The sequence below is a fragment of the Rhagoletis pomonella genome, unplaced genomic scaffold, assembly GCF_013731165.1.
Source record: "Rhagoletis pomonella isolate Grant_MI unplaced genomic scaffold, Rhpom_1.0 Rhpom_scaffold_00011, whole genome shotgun sequence".
Taxonomy (NCBI): Eukaryota; Metazoa; Arthropoda; class Insecta; order Diptera; family Tephritidae; genus Rhagoletis; species Rhagoletis pomonella.
In genome coordinates, this window is record NW_023458565.1 from 28,354,915 (window position 1) to 28,369,594 (window position 14,680).

At 34.8% G+C, this 14,680-nt stretch overlaps 1 long non-coding RNA gene across 1 annotated transcript; it reads left to right on the top strand.

The window, feature by feature from the left end:
* The first annotated feature begins 6,706 nt into the window (after window positions 1-6,706).
* Window positions 6,707-6,995, top strand: LOC118746916. Its single transcript, XR_004993909.1, has 2 exons — window positions 6,707-6,750; window positions 6,815-6,995. It is a non-coding gene; the product is annotated as an uncharacterized LOC118746916 (long non-coding RNA).
* The last annotated feature ends 7,685 nt before the right edge of the window (window positions 6,996-14,680 follow it).

Here is a 14,680-nt window from a genome sequence, read left to right on the forward strand (position 1 = left end):
TTGTACCAGTTTCATCTAGAGATAGTTACAATGTATTTCTGGAGGAAATGGCTGAACTTTGCCTCAAACAAATAAATATATGTCCAAATAAGTTTGGAAAGGTCTTGGATCTCGTTTACGTTGATGATGTTCCGAAGGCCTCTATTAATCGGTGTGATCCCCTAGTTTTGCCGGAAGATGCATACCATCCTGCTCTTGAGTTAAGCTACGAAATCATAAATGAAATACATAATAATAAGTCAAGTTCAAGTACTAGATATGTTTTTGCGAAAGCGAATTTCAGGAAAATTAACAAAGAACTTTCAAAGTTATCTTGGCCAATATATAGAGATGACGTGGAGCGTAGCGTTGAGCACTTTAATGATACTGTTTTCAATTTGTTTCGAAAGTATGTGCCAATACGTAATATTGTTCATGAAGAACCAATACAATTATGGTTCACTAAAGAGCTTAAAAAATTGAAAAATAAAAAGTCGCACTCTTTTAAACTGTATAAAAGAACGGGCTTACACAGTGATTACCTAAGGTACTCAGTTTTGCGGCATAGCTACTTTGCATTAAATAAGAAATGTTATAATTCATATTTATGTAAAATTAAGAAGAATTTAATTAACTATCCTAAATCATTTTATGGTTTCGTAAATTCAAAGCGTAAGGCACATGGTTTTCCGTCCGCTATGCATTATCGCAACACTGTATCTAGCGACAGCCAACTCATTGCCAACATGTTTGCTCGGTTCTTTAGGTCCAATTATTCTGTAGACTTCCCTATAAGTGGAGACTATCCGTACGAGCTTTGTCCAATCAACTCTGCTTATATTCCAGTAATATCTTCCGATGAAGTTTTACACTCTTTAAAAACCTTAAAAGCGTCATTTAGGCCTGGACCTGATCATATTCCGACCTATTTTCTTAAAAACTGCGCTGAGAACATCTGCGAGCCTTTAACAACTCTATTCAATTTGTCACTTAAACATGGCGTTTTTCCGTCAGCCTGGAAGGAGTCTTTCATAATACCACTTCACAAAAACGGCAGCAGGTCGTCTATAGAAAACTATCGAGGCATAGCGAAACTCTCCGCTATCCCCAAATTATTCGAAGCAATTATTGTTAACCAGCTGACATATTCTATATCTTCTTCAATTACACAATCTCAACACGGGTTTTCTAAAGGAAAATCTACTATGACTAATTTATTGGAGTTTACAACTCATGTCTCAAACGGTTTTAGAGAAAATGCTCATACCGACGTAATTTACACCGATTTCAGTAAAGCTTTTGACAAAGTATGTCACTCGTTACTCATCCGTAAACTCGACCTAATCGGCTTTCAGCCCAGTCTTCTTCAATGGATCTCATCTTACCTCTCTGATAGAACACAAAGAGTTATTGTTAATAATTGTTCTTCCAACATCATTAAAGTTTCTTCAGGAGTTCCTCAGGGAAGCCACCTTGGTCCGATTCTGTTCCTGATATTCATTAATGATATTTCTTCTATAATAAAACATTCAAAAATTTTAATGTATGCCGATGATGTGAAACTTTTTAAAACATTGTCCTCTATCGAAGAAAGGTCTTTGTTACAAGCGGATCTGAACAACGTGGTTAGTTGGTGTAATACAAACTATATGCCACTAAACCTTCAAAAATGTAAAGTTATGTGTTTCTCTCGGAGGGCTGTTCAACCAGCTGTTTATTCAATATCAAATTATAATCTGGAGCAGGTATCCAATTTTGTCGATCTTGGTATCACAATGGATTCCAAACTGAATTTCAACCATCATATTAATGTTACAGTCAATAAAGCCAAAGGCGTTTTTGCATTTGTAAGGCGATGGTCAAAAGAGTTCAAAGATCCTTATGTTACAAAAGCTCTTTTTACCAGTTTAGTTAGACCTATACTAGAATACGGATCTATTGTTTGGAATCCCCGCTACCAAGTTCATTCAGAAAGGATTGAATCAATTCAAAAACATTCTTGCTTTTTGCATTGCGTAATTTTAACTGGGATTCAGATTACAATCTCCCCCCTTACACAAGTCGTCTAAAGCTCATAAATTTGCCTACACTCGCAAGTCGTAGAGAAATGCTGGGTATAATATTTATCGTAAAATTAATGACAGGCTTGATTAATAGCCCGGCCCTCCTGGCTGAGGTAAATTTTAATGTTCCTTCTCGAATGTCAAGACACTTTCGACCTCTATTTTTAAAGCCATGCAAAACTAATTTTGAACTAAACGAATCATTCCGTGCTTTGTGTCAAGATTTTAGCTGTCATTCCAGCACGTTTGACGTATCGGACTCGATTTTTACTATAAAGAAAACTATTATTTCCACTCTCAATAATTGAAATACTATCTTTAGCATATCCAATCAGCTGATGAATTTGATTCTGTAGCTGAATAGTTTTAGATCTCGACACTTAACAAACTCCTGTTTCCACTACTCGGCACGAAAAAACTAAAAAAACTAAAAAAAAAAAAAAAAAAAAAAAAAGGTTCCGTACGTCATGCGGACTGCGCCCCTCGTGTCGGTTGGGCGGGAATGGAGGGTAAAAAGCCGTTGGGATTAATTAATTAATTAATTAATTATACTAAAATTTAATGGGCTATAAAACTGCATAAACGAAATTTTCCTTACAATTTCGGTTACAAAATTTGAAGTTTTGATGAAAATTTTATGAATTTTTCTTAATTTCGTACAAAATTTCAAAGGTTTGTTAAACAAGTATTTGTTATAGCGTGAATTATATTTTTGAAAAAATTAAACTTTCTTTTATAAATGTACGAAATTCTACTTCATAAAAAAAAATAATAATGGTGGTACCTTTTGCGTGAACGCCAGTGTAGAAAGGTTAATTAGTTTGCATTTAAGATAGACTTCATTATTTGCTAATTACTATTAGCCGCTCTCTCTTAATACCGTAAATGGTCAGAAAGGTTCAATAAAATCCTGTTTACATACCAGATGTTCAAATACCACTACAATCGGTGATTCTTTGCAGTATTAAAACTGCATACCACAAATTCCCAAGAATTTGTTTGCCATTTGAAAAGCGCACCATGCAAGCTAATGCGATAAGGAGCAGTCGCCAAAGAAGCGCTACGACGACAACAAAGCTTACACGTTTTCACAAACATTCCCCCAAATGGCCATCGCAATCGCCATCGTCGTCGCCGTCGCCATATTCTAGTGGCCATGTGAAGAGAAAGCCGACAAACCACGGATCAGCCAGCCAATGACCAACGAATGGCAATTAATGCGACAACAAAAAGAAAAACATTAACTTTTCGCCGAATTGAAGTTACTACCGGTTTTTTTTGTTTCATTACGTTTGCAGACATAAAAGACAACAAGGAAGGGGGAAGCGCAAGCATTTTGTTTATAAGTGCAGCTATAAATGAGGCGATTCCAAAGTTTAATACACACACAAAGGCATACATAAATAAGTAAATATATACTGTACAAGTACATATATATGTAATATGTATTTTGAAAACCCGCTGCATAGCTGTAGAGTAATGAAGCGTGGAGGTCAAGGTCCCCACCGCAGCTGAACAAGTTTGTGTGCGTGCAAGCCCAAAGCCAGTGCGGCTACGTGATGTGCGAATCAGTCATGGCTGGCTACTGCAAGGCAGCAAATGATATTCGTTTGTACATTAGGGTGGTCCCAAAATGCATGTGAAAAAGGGAAGTCGGAATTTTTATGCTCTCACCCCCTAGGATTGTAGAGGTCGCTCAAAGCGCTCAAAGTTTTCCATGTATTTTTTATGGGGAAAAAATCACTTTTCGTAGAAATAGTATAGAATGCCTGCAAGTCAATATTTTTCGATCGGAAAACTCCATTTCTCTTCAGGAGATTCCCAATAATAATACCCAATTATTTATTTAACCATTTTTTCGTAGTAACTATATTTTATAGACCCGCCAAAAATCACAGAAAATGCAATGGGGGCATAAATAAAAAATTTTTAGTATTAAAAAATGGTCAAATAAACAGTTGGGAATTATTATTGAAAGTCTCCTGAAGAGAACAGGAGTTTTTCCATCGAAAAATATTGATTTTCAAGAATTCCATACCATTTCAACGAAAAGTGGCTTTTTCCGCATATAAAATACGTGGAAACTTTGAGCGCTTTGAGCGACTTCTAAATATTTTTTGATTTCAAAATAAAAAAATGTGGGTATCCTTTTTTCGATGTAGAATAATCTTAGGCGGCGAGAGCATTAAAATTCCGACTTTGCTCACTTTGGACCATCCTATTGTACATACATATGTACATAAATAAGTACTTGGTGTGGCGTGTTGGTATGGGGTATGGAATGGAACGTGATGTGCGCGCAGATTGCACTAATTTAAATTAATGCCGCCACTAAACGAAAGCCTCGGGATGAATGAATGCAGACATAAAAAGCTAAATAACAAAAGTCTGGAATTAAAATTGTTTAGCAATGAAAGATTATTACACACAAACATATATGTATATGTATATATATGTACATTTGTATGTGTGCATATTACAAGCATATATGTACTTAGAGCATGTTATGCATGAACGAAAGACACAAGATCACGCGGGACGGAAAGAACGAAAAAAGTTAAGCTGATGTCACATAAAACTTTTGCTTCGCTTTACGTGACAGATTCGCTTTGACAGATAAGATGAATTGTATGAAAATGCACAAAGCATGCCACATAAATCGTTGAAGCGGCAGCGCGAAGCGAAAAGATGGTCAACTCCCTCCCATCTTTTTGCGCGCTTTGACAATCAGCCGGTATAATATTTATTTTGTTTCGTCCAAATTCGGGTTTTCATGCAGAAACATAAAACTTAATTACATTGCTGATAATTTTAAATCAAAATAATTAAAATCCACAGCAACTTTGATGAGTAAAAAAGCGGTACAACATTGTTTTCTTGGCGTTCATTGTGGCATACCTTTTGCGTCTGGCGCTTTGCTGGCAAAGTTATAAATGTCACGCAAAGCTACAAAGTTTTATCTGGCATCAGCTTTATTTTCTAGCTGCCGAAATCTCGACGCCATTTTTGCTGTAAGAAGTAAACAACGAAGAGAACGGAGAAAAACGCGAAATTGTTGAACGCATGAAAAATTATTTTTATTATGCAAATTCTTCTAAAAATCATGCCGTTGTGTTAAATTATTCTTTATCTTATGTGTACACACGTTGTCACAAGCGAAAATGAAGAAAATTGCAGTAAAAAGCCACCACCAAATTGTAAACAACGAAGAAATGTAAATAAACGGCTAATGTCAAAATCGTTCAACTTTTTTTCCTTAATGCGATTCTAACGGGCTACTCTCCTGCCCGCGTGATCTTGTCTTTTTGGTTCATGCATGTTATGTTTGATTGCAGATAGACCTGTGAAAAGTATCGAAATAAAAATTGTATGAGTGTAACAACGTGCTTAGATTTAAATATTTACGTTTGCCTGTGTATTAGCATGTAATAAAAATTGCAAATAAATTCGTTATCTATCATGATTAATGCTGATTCACTACTCATCATGGTCCAGACTATATATGTATGTATTTAACTGTTGTCTATGCGGCCAGCGCAGGTGTTTTGTTTATGCTTCCAAATGCGCCAGCTATAATATGGCACAAAGCAAAAAACAGTTAAGTAAACTTTCAAAAAACCTTAGCTGTTTATGCGGTACCCATGAAAGAGTGGTGGAGCCAGTAACTGAACGATGCAGTAAACTTAAAGCAGAATGCGAAAAAAATCAGCAGCTGCTTTGATCAACCGTAACATGTTCTATTTTCGAGCGATAGTAAACTGCTAACAATTCGACTGATTGGTAAAGTGGTAAACTGACTGCTAAATGTAGAAGTTAATAGAATCAAGAGGCGTCACGTTCTTTCATACAATTATGTAATAAAAACTATGAAACATTTATGTAAAGATTATATGTAAATATGTTGAAAATACGGGTAAACGAATTTTTGTACATTAGGCTGCATCACTCCCCATACAAAAAAAAAAATCGGTACTCTTTTTCCATTGGATATATAAAATCTATTATATTTTAAGACGTCCACCAAAATATTTCGGAAGAACATTAAGATTTACGTGAGCTGAACCGATTTGAAAATACCTTCAAAAATGGAGTTTTTTATGAATAAAAATGGGAGTGTCTATTTACACGCGCCACGGTAACTTTTACCGTGGATCCACGGTAAAAAATACCGTGGATCTACGGTAAAATTACCGTGGATCTACGGTAAAAATTACCGTGGATCTACGGTAAAATTACCGTGGATCTACGGTAAAAATTACCGTGGATCCACGGTAAAAATTGCCGTGGATCTACGGTAAAAATTACCGTGGATCTACGGTAAAATTACCGTGGATCCACGGTAAAAAATTACCGTGTATCCACGGTAAAAATTACCGTGTATCCAAGGTAAAAAAATTACCGTAGAGCCACGGTAAAAATTTACTGTGGATCCACGGCAATTTCTGAAGATTTTTGCTTGACGAAGAAGATGTTTGATTTCCGAAGTGCGCGAAGAACCACCTTTTTAATGTAGATGTGCGGTAAATGATATTTTTTTTTTAAACGACTTCAAAGAAAACTAAGAGGTTATCTATTCGACATGTACATATGTCGTATGTGTGTATGTGTGTATATTTGTTAATTGTATATGTATGACATAAACAAGACCACTAATCAGAGAAGAAACGGAGATTACGAGCTTGCCCATTCAGATAACATACTCAGAAAGGTAACAAAAACTTCCTCTGAAGATTCAAAATCTCTAAATTTAGATTTTTGGCGTTCCTTCCTAGCGTTTTAAAGAAATTCTCGATGCGAAATTAACATATGATAACATTATAACAAGGCACAGACCTCTGTCTACTTTAACTGAGCCAACCCAGAACCCAGAGATACCGATCGATTTAACTCGCCAATTCCCGAATAGCAGCACTGATTCAGCTCATAACCGTTTGCCGGAAAAGGTCGTCCTGGAAGAAGAAAATCCCAAAACCCCACCTTCCGCTGCTGACCACAAAGAAACGCCTTTGGTGTTGCCATCTTTACAGCTTCAAACTTGTAGCAAGATTAACGAGGCGACAATTGATACTCTTTTTGGAATAAAAGATGTTTGTAATGTCGGAAAGCCTAGAGGAGCCCCCAAAGGCCGAAGGACCACAGTGGCTGGGATACCGCTCCCAAAGGAAGAAGGGAACAAACGATTGCTACAACAGCATCAACGCGCTGGAGGCAGAGAGGTGGCTAGAGGTCAACGAGCGTCCAGGGGTAGAAGTCGTGGGGCAACTCAAAGTTGGGGCCCAAAAAAATTGGACGACGACAAAGTTGGTGGAGTAGCCTTTGATACAAAAAATAATAACACCAAACTTGAGATGATGCTGAAATGGCTACTGATGTCAAATTATGTGAAAGGACGAGATTTCACGTCTTCAAAAATCAAAAGCAGCGAAATCGACACTGCCAATTTGAACGATTCTTTCATTGATACCCGAGGCGATCATCTAAAACTTTTAATGCCGTGCATGGAGAAAGATACATTTGAAACATTTTTGGTTACTCTTGGAATGAAAAGAGCTAAAGATGATTACAAATGTGCTGTATGTGGAGGAAAACATCATCAGTCGTGTAAAAATGTTATACGTTGTGACGGATGTTACCTATGGCATCATTGGGTGTGTGTGGAGATAAAGAGGAAGCCGGTTGGCGATTGGTTCTGTGCCTTGTGCTCTATGGAAAAATAGGAAAATACAGCAACAACGCGCAGTAGTTACTTATCGACAGTAAGATATCATGGTTTGTTTAATCATACACAAAATAATTTAATCATACAGAAAATAATCATTATTTGTTAAATTTTAACCAGAAAATCAAAAGTTGTAATCGTCGTAAAACAGTTTTATCTATACTGACGTATTTCTATTCGTACCTTCTACTGTAATTTACGATGATCTTTATTTTTCGAGTTTAACCAATAAAGATTAAAGATAATAATTAATATTCGAATGTCATTTTTTCGCTCAAAGGTTATTATTATTGCACGATTTTTATCAACTAATTAACGAATTGATTTTTGAATGAATGGCAGTAACTTAGGTATTTACATACATCTATCGTGATACATCTATATGAGAAATTAGGATTGTTCATTCACGTTGGAAAAATAGATAACCTCGGGTCCACACTAATTTTTGTCGTAGATCTACTGTTAAAAAATACAGTTATTCGCACGCTTCGAAAATCACTGTGAATCCACGGTAATTTTTTTCCGCGGATTCGCGGTAAATACACCGTGGATCGACGGTAATTTTTACCGTAGATCCACGGCAATTTTTACCGTGGATCCACGGTAATTTTACCGTAGATCCACGGTATTTTTTTTTTAAAATTACCGTGGATCTACGGTAAAATTTACCGTGGCGCGTGTGTGTAGACACTGCCAATAAAAATAGTTTCTTAGTTTGTTTTTTTTTTAAATCCCCTCAAATGACAAAGCGGTTTAAGCTTAAAAAAAATTGCATACAAATATTAAAATATAATAGATTTTGTATTCCCGGCAGAAAAACCGCAACTTTTTTTGGTGATGCAGTCTAATGTACACACATGTATGGACCTGCAAACCAAAGTTCCCGAAATCTTTAGGAGTATCTCATTTCTGTAACGAATTTTCTACGACTCTTCAGAGAAAATTATATGAAGTGGTTGACACGAACCCGTAAAGAAATTGCTATACGAAAAATTAAGAAAGTTGTGAAAAAATTCTGCAAGAAATTCTTCACATAACAGGATTATTTTCATTGCTTTACCGATTTTCTTCCGAAATTTCTCAAAAGAATCGAAGTGGGCACAGTTTATTTCATTTTAGAAAATTCGGCAATAAATCAGACGAGATCTTTACGAATTCCTTAAAATTTCTCTTCAATTCAGAATACTCCGAAAAAATGGTTTGCAGGGGATGTACCTACAGATAATTAAAATTTAAAAATGACTTTAAGTCAAGGCAGAACCTTTTTTCTGAATTCGTGGAAGGTATCAAGCCATGAACGTCATTCTTATGTAAAAAAGAAAGCTACATACACGTTAGGGTGCTTTTGTTTGCGACTATTGTATCTTTTTCACTCCTACCTCGAAATTTTGTGGAAAACAATTAAAAAAAAATCCCTGAAATTTGAATTCAATTTTGAAGGAAAGCCGTCATTGGCCATAATTATATCATAAAATGGCTCTGAGCTGTAGAGTTTTGAAAAAAAATCTAAATTTACGTGTATTCTATATGGGAAATCTTTGCACGTCTCGGGCGAGTAGAGAGTAGAGTAGAGGCATCTAGCTTTGGACCCCTTTGCGACACGCCTTAACCGTACCCAATTGGGACAAAAATTTATAGGTGATATCTATGACCGTGGTATTACCGCTTGAGGGGGTGAGGGTGGTCCAAAAAATTTGTTTTTCCATCCTCTCCCAGAAGTGCAAAATATCGAAAATAAGGAGACCCTTGTTTTAGTTTGAAATCGGTTAACAATGAATAATGCCGCCGGGGGGTTTACTATATATTTTATATGGTGAGAAGTAAATTTTTTCATAGAATTGCTATAAAATCATTAAAAAAAATATCTTTTAATAAAATAAAACATTTACTTCGGAAATCTTCTAAGAATATAATTATGATGCAAATTTAACTCTAAAAATTCATATAAAATAAAATACATAGTATATATAAAAATTCATGCGCGGCGCACAGTGTACGATTTGGGAGTGTCGATGGATAAAAGCGTAAATCTCTCCATAGGAATAAGATAAAAACCATGCGTTCGAAAGCTGGCAAAATGGCCTACGAAGAAAAAATAGTGTTATTATATAACCAAAAAGTTTCATTGAAAAATTAACTTGAGTAAAAAAAATGAATACTGCGCTGGTTAGCTCCAACAAAAAAATTTTGCTTTTTGGTTTTATGGACTTATTCTTGAAGATTTACAACCGAGGAATTTAAATTTGTTGTCAAAAGTCGAAAGAAAATTTAGATGCTCCTTTTTTAAGTTGCAAAGTTGCATCTAAATTTTCAACTTTTTAATCAGATATTTTTTTGAGTATGCAGTTTATAAAACTAAATAAAGTGCAAGTTTTAAGTTGCTGAAAAATCGCGGTGATTTTTTATATGTTTTCCGACTGTATTACGCATTTTTTCCATAAAGAAAATATCTTCGAATAAGTATACTTTGGAAGGAAGGAAATGCCTTAAAAAAATGCCAAAAGTAAAATTTTGTAGCCACTCGCAACGTGCACAAGAACTGAATGGGCTATGAAACTGCACACCCAAATATGTACATACTTAAAATTTCGAAAAAAGTGTGAAATTTTGATGAAACCTTGTTGATTTCATTTAATTTTAATACAAAGTTTGAAACTTGGATTTAGATATATGAACTTTTTATAGAATGAACTATATATTTATAAAAAAATATAAAAAACTAAATACTAAAAAATAAATTCAAAACTTGTAAATATGTGGGTGTCGTATAAAGTCTCGAAAATCTTGAGAGTATGTAAACTTTTGCTAACCTATATAAATCTTTCAAGCTTTTGAGTTTTTCGAGTTTAAAGAAAAAAAGTTATAAAAAAATGTTTACTAAATAAAATTAAAAGTTTTTTTTTGAGTTTTTGTGTGTTCTTTTATTTTCTTTTCTAAATTTAATTTTCTTTCTTCTCTGTTGCTTTTCTTTATGGTTGGTATTCCTTTTTCATTTTTTTTATTTTTTTTTTGTTTTTGCTTCTGTATTTTCTGAATTTTTCTAAAGGTTTCAAGCTTTTGAGCTTTTAAAGTTTAAAGAAATTATAAAAAAAAAAATTTATAAAAAATTTTTTACTAAATACAATTAAATTTTTTTTTGATCTTTCAGTTTTTGTGCGTTCTTTTATTTTATTTTCTGAATTTAATTTTCTTACTGCTTTGTTCCTTTCCTTTTTGGTTGGTATTCCTTTTTAATTTTTGTTTTTTTCGTTTTTTTTTGTTTTTGCTTTTGTATTTTTAGATTTTTTCTTCTTTTCTCTTTTTGTTTCGTGCTTTAATAATTTGTTTATTTATTTTTTGAAACTCAATTATTTTAAGAAATTTCCACACCTAATATTTGGGAGACGGTTTCATTTCAAACTCTCAGCACATTACTCTTTTTTGTTTTGTTTATATGCTTTAAAGCTCTTTCAAAAAATTTACAGCAACGAAATTTTTATGACCTCTCACTAATGACTAAGTGTGCGTGAAACGAGGAATAGTCTAAGGCATTTTACGATTATATAAATAGTTGGTCCCTCTGGATTAAAAAAGTGCATCATAGAAGGGAATAGTGAATTGGTTTTACGAACAATTATAAAAAGAATTGGCTTATCTAGGGTTGATAAACACCACAACGCACAGCAGTCGACGAGCCCTTTTACAAAAGCACTGTGGTACCATTTTGGAAGCAGAAGAAGCGACTCTGCGTAAATCAAACAGCGTGTCAACCACGGTATGGGCTATAAAATTTTTTTTTTTTCGTGTGTGTTTTCTATTTTTATGACATTTTCGTTTCAATCGCTGAATGCCGACGACGGACGAAAGGAGTACAACTGAAATAGTTAATTGCACAAATGGCGCTGATGATGATTTACTCTTAGCACTTATTTTATAGTGTAAATGGAAGTCAGAGGACGTTGATAAAAATACTCGTAAAGGAATGTGAGCGATAAGAAAATGCAGGAGCAACAGTAATGAATGGCTGAATGAATAAAAACGGAATTGACTCAGCAACAAATTAACAATGAAGTCGAACGTACTGATCCCTTCTTCTACTACATATGTATGTACATACATAAAATTAAATGGAAATGCTAGAAATAAAAATACAAGAACGCACGCACGCATATATGTATGTAAAAGGAATGAAAAAAAAATTTGAAGGAGGTGAAGATACAGACAATACAGGCAACGGTCATGAATTATGTGATATATGTATGTACATATGTATGTATGTATGCACGCACAATATTTATTTTTATAGAAGTATGTATATACAAGTATGCGTTGGTAAGCGAAATGGAAGTTGTACTAATTTTAGAATGCCTTGCAGTAAGTAGTTCCTGCTTATATGTATTTCCTCGCATCTCTGCGTAGATATACAACAAATGCACTTCGTTTGCTCGCTTGAGAGTGAAAAGAATTGTTTCGCCTTTGTCATCGAGATACTTTATGGGGCGCACATGTGCTTCATTTTAATGCTGTTTGTCGTCCAAACGTCTGACGCCTTGAATCTGCCTTGCGCTGGAAGTCCATAAATGCATGTTTATGTGATACATATGTATGTATTTTGGTTCGCACTGCGTAGACATTGGTTAATCGGTAAGTACATATGTATACTCAAGTTTTATAATCGCCACGATTTCTCAAAATTAACAGAAATAATTTTAAACATACTTTGCATTTCAAGAATCAGGCAGAAAATAAAAATAAAAAAATATAGCAAGTAAAGGAGTCTAGGTTCGGGCCAAACCGAAATTTCCAAGTGAGTACTTACATAAATTAATTTTGGAGGCCCTAAATAAGACCGGAATAGTACCTAATTCCTGAATAATTTTTATCAGTTTTTGGAGAAGTGGGTCAGCTAGCGTGACGGACGTGGGGAGTGCGGCACTCCATGACTAGCTTTTAGCGCATCATTAGTAAGCTCAGGGCGCTGATCGTCGGTAGACTATCAGTGTATACGCTGACCTCCTAATACATATATCACAGGCTTATTATAGTCTAATGGCCTTATTCATAAAAATAAAAAAATGGGTTTAAAGGGCTTTGTAAAGTGACATTTTCATACAAATTTTTCAATTTATAAAGCAGTTAAAGTATTCTTTATTTTTTATGAATTTGGCGGTAAATATTTGCCGGATGCTTTATTTATTGAAATAATATTAGACCGGGTCGAACCTTATACGAAAAAAAGTAATTGTAATGACGCTCACTAGTTTGAAAGCATCGCCACCCTAAAAACTTTTCAAAGTGAGAATAAATTGAGTTTTCTTCATACCTTCTTCAATTTATAATTCGATTTTAAGATATGATACAGCGTTTAAGATTATGGATCCGTTAGGATTATGGAAAAAAATCCAGCTTGCTGGTGTTTACGACGCGTCTAGGTAAATGATTTGTATAACGCCAAAATTTTTAAATCAAGCGGCGTAACAACAAACTTTATTCTAATGTACATACTTACATACATATGTATGTACATTAGAGTGGTCCAATTTTTATATAAGGAAAAAAAATTTCATCCTAGAAAGCGGGGCACCCGCTTAGTTTTTTTCTTTTGATATTTGTAATATCTATACCAACTTTCAGTTTTTTACTGCAACCAATACAGGGTGCTCAATGACATTAAAATGCGGTAACGAATCACTATGAAACTGGCAAAAATATTGGTGATTTTTATAAAAAGCTACTTTTGCCATGAGAACTGAAGCTGTTTTTTTTTGTAGATATGTAATTTAAATTTGAAATGTTCTTAGGTTACTTAACCTATTATTTGATTACTATATGTACCATGTACCTACACAATACTTCTAGAGTAAAATATGAGCACCATGAGCACCCTCTAAATTTACACTTAGAAACGTAAGGTTTGGTACCAGCACCTCTTTCGGCAAGAGGAAAAATTTTTGAAGGTGTCCCAAACCCTATCTTGACAAAACTTTTTTTTAGACCACTCTAATGTACATGTATGTATTTTCAAGTGGAAAGGCGAACTCCAAATTCATGTTTTTTTTTTAACCCAAATTTTCTCCCAACACATTTTTGAATCATCCTTTAACAAATTAAAGGAAAAAAACACTCCAAATTCATGCTCGTTCATGCCGCACACAACTGAGCACTTGAAGCAATACGCTCTTGCAACTTCACACTTTGTAATGCAGCTCATTAGTTATGAAGTTCATTTGCCTTTTAATTTCGCTGTCAGCCCCAAACAAAAATATGACACCTCCTTCACAGCCCACACCACAAAAAAAAAAAAAGAGCTGAAGCAATGAACAGCAAACACCTTTGCTAGGCAGCACTTCATTTTAGCTATTCCAGCATAACTATGCATATTTAAGTATACATTTGTATGTATGTACGAATGTATTTACGCTGCCATGATATGCCACCTTTCTTCTGACTGTCTGATTGTGTGATATGTTACCTTGACTGTTTGGGTGTTGTAGCCTCTTGATGGCATGGCATGGCATGGCATGGCTAGACGGTGTTGCTGTTAGTTTAAGTAGCTTCCTTCTGGTGGCCGCCGCCGCTTGACTCGCTCGAGAAGCTCACATTACTTGCGTGCATAGAGATAGTATGTGTGTAAATATTTGCCTAATGCTTTGCTAATGCAACAACACAACCAATAACAGGAGTGGCCATGCGTTGACGAGCCGATACTTGAGACAATTTCGACAGCTAATATGAGATTGGTTGAAGTGTGGGATTTGGGACTCTGAATGGAGCTCTGAAGGGCTATTTATTTTAACATCCGGCATGAAGAGCAAATTTTAGGATAGGTTTAGTAGAAACTTAAAAAACAAAAATGGTCAATAGAATAGGCAGTTGAGGTATTTTCATGGACAAAATTCCTTATATTAGTGTGTCAGATCAAATAGATGATTAGTTTAAT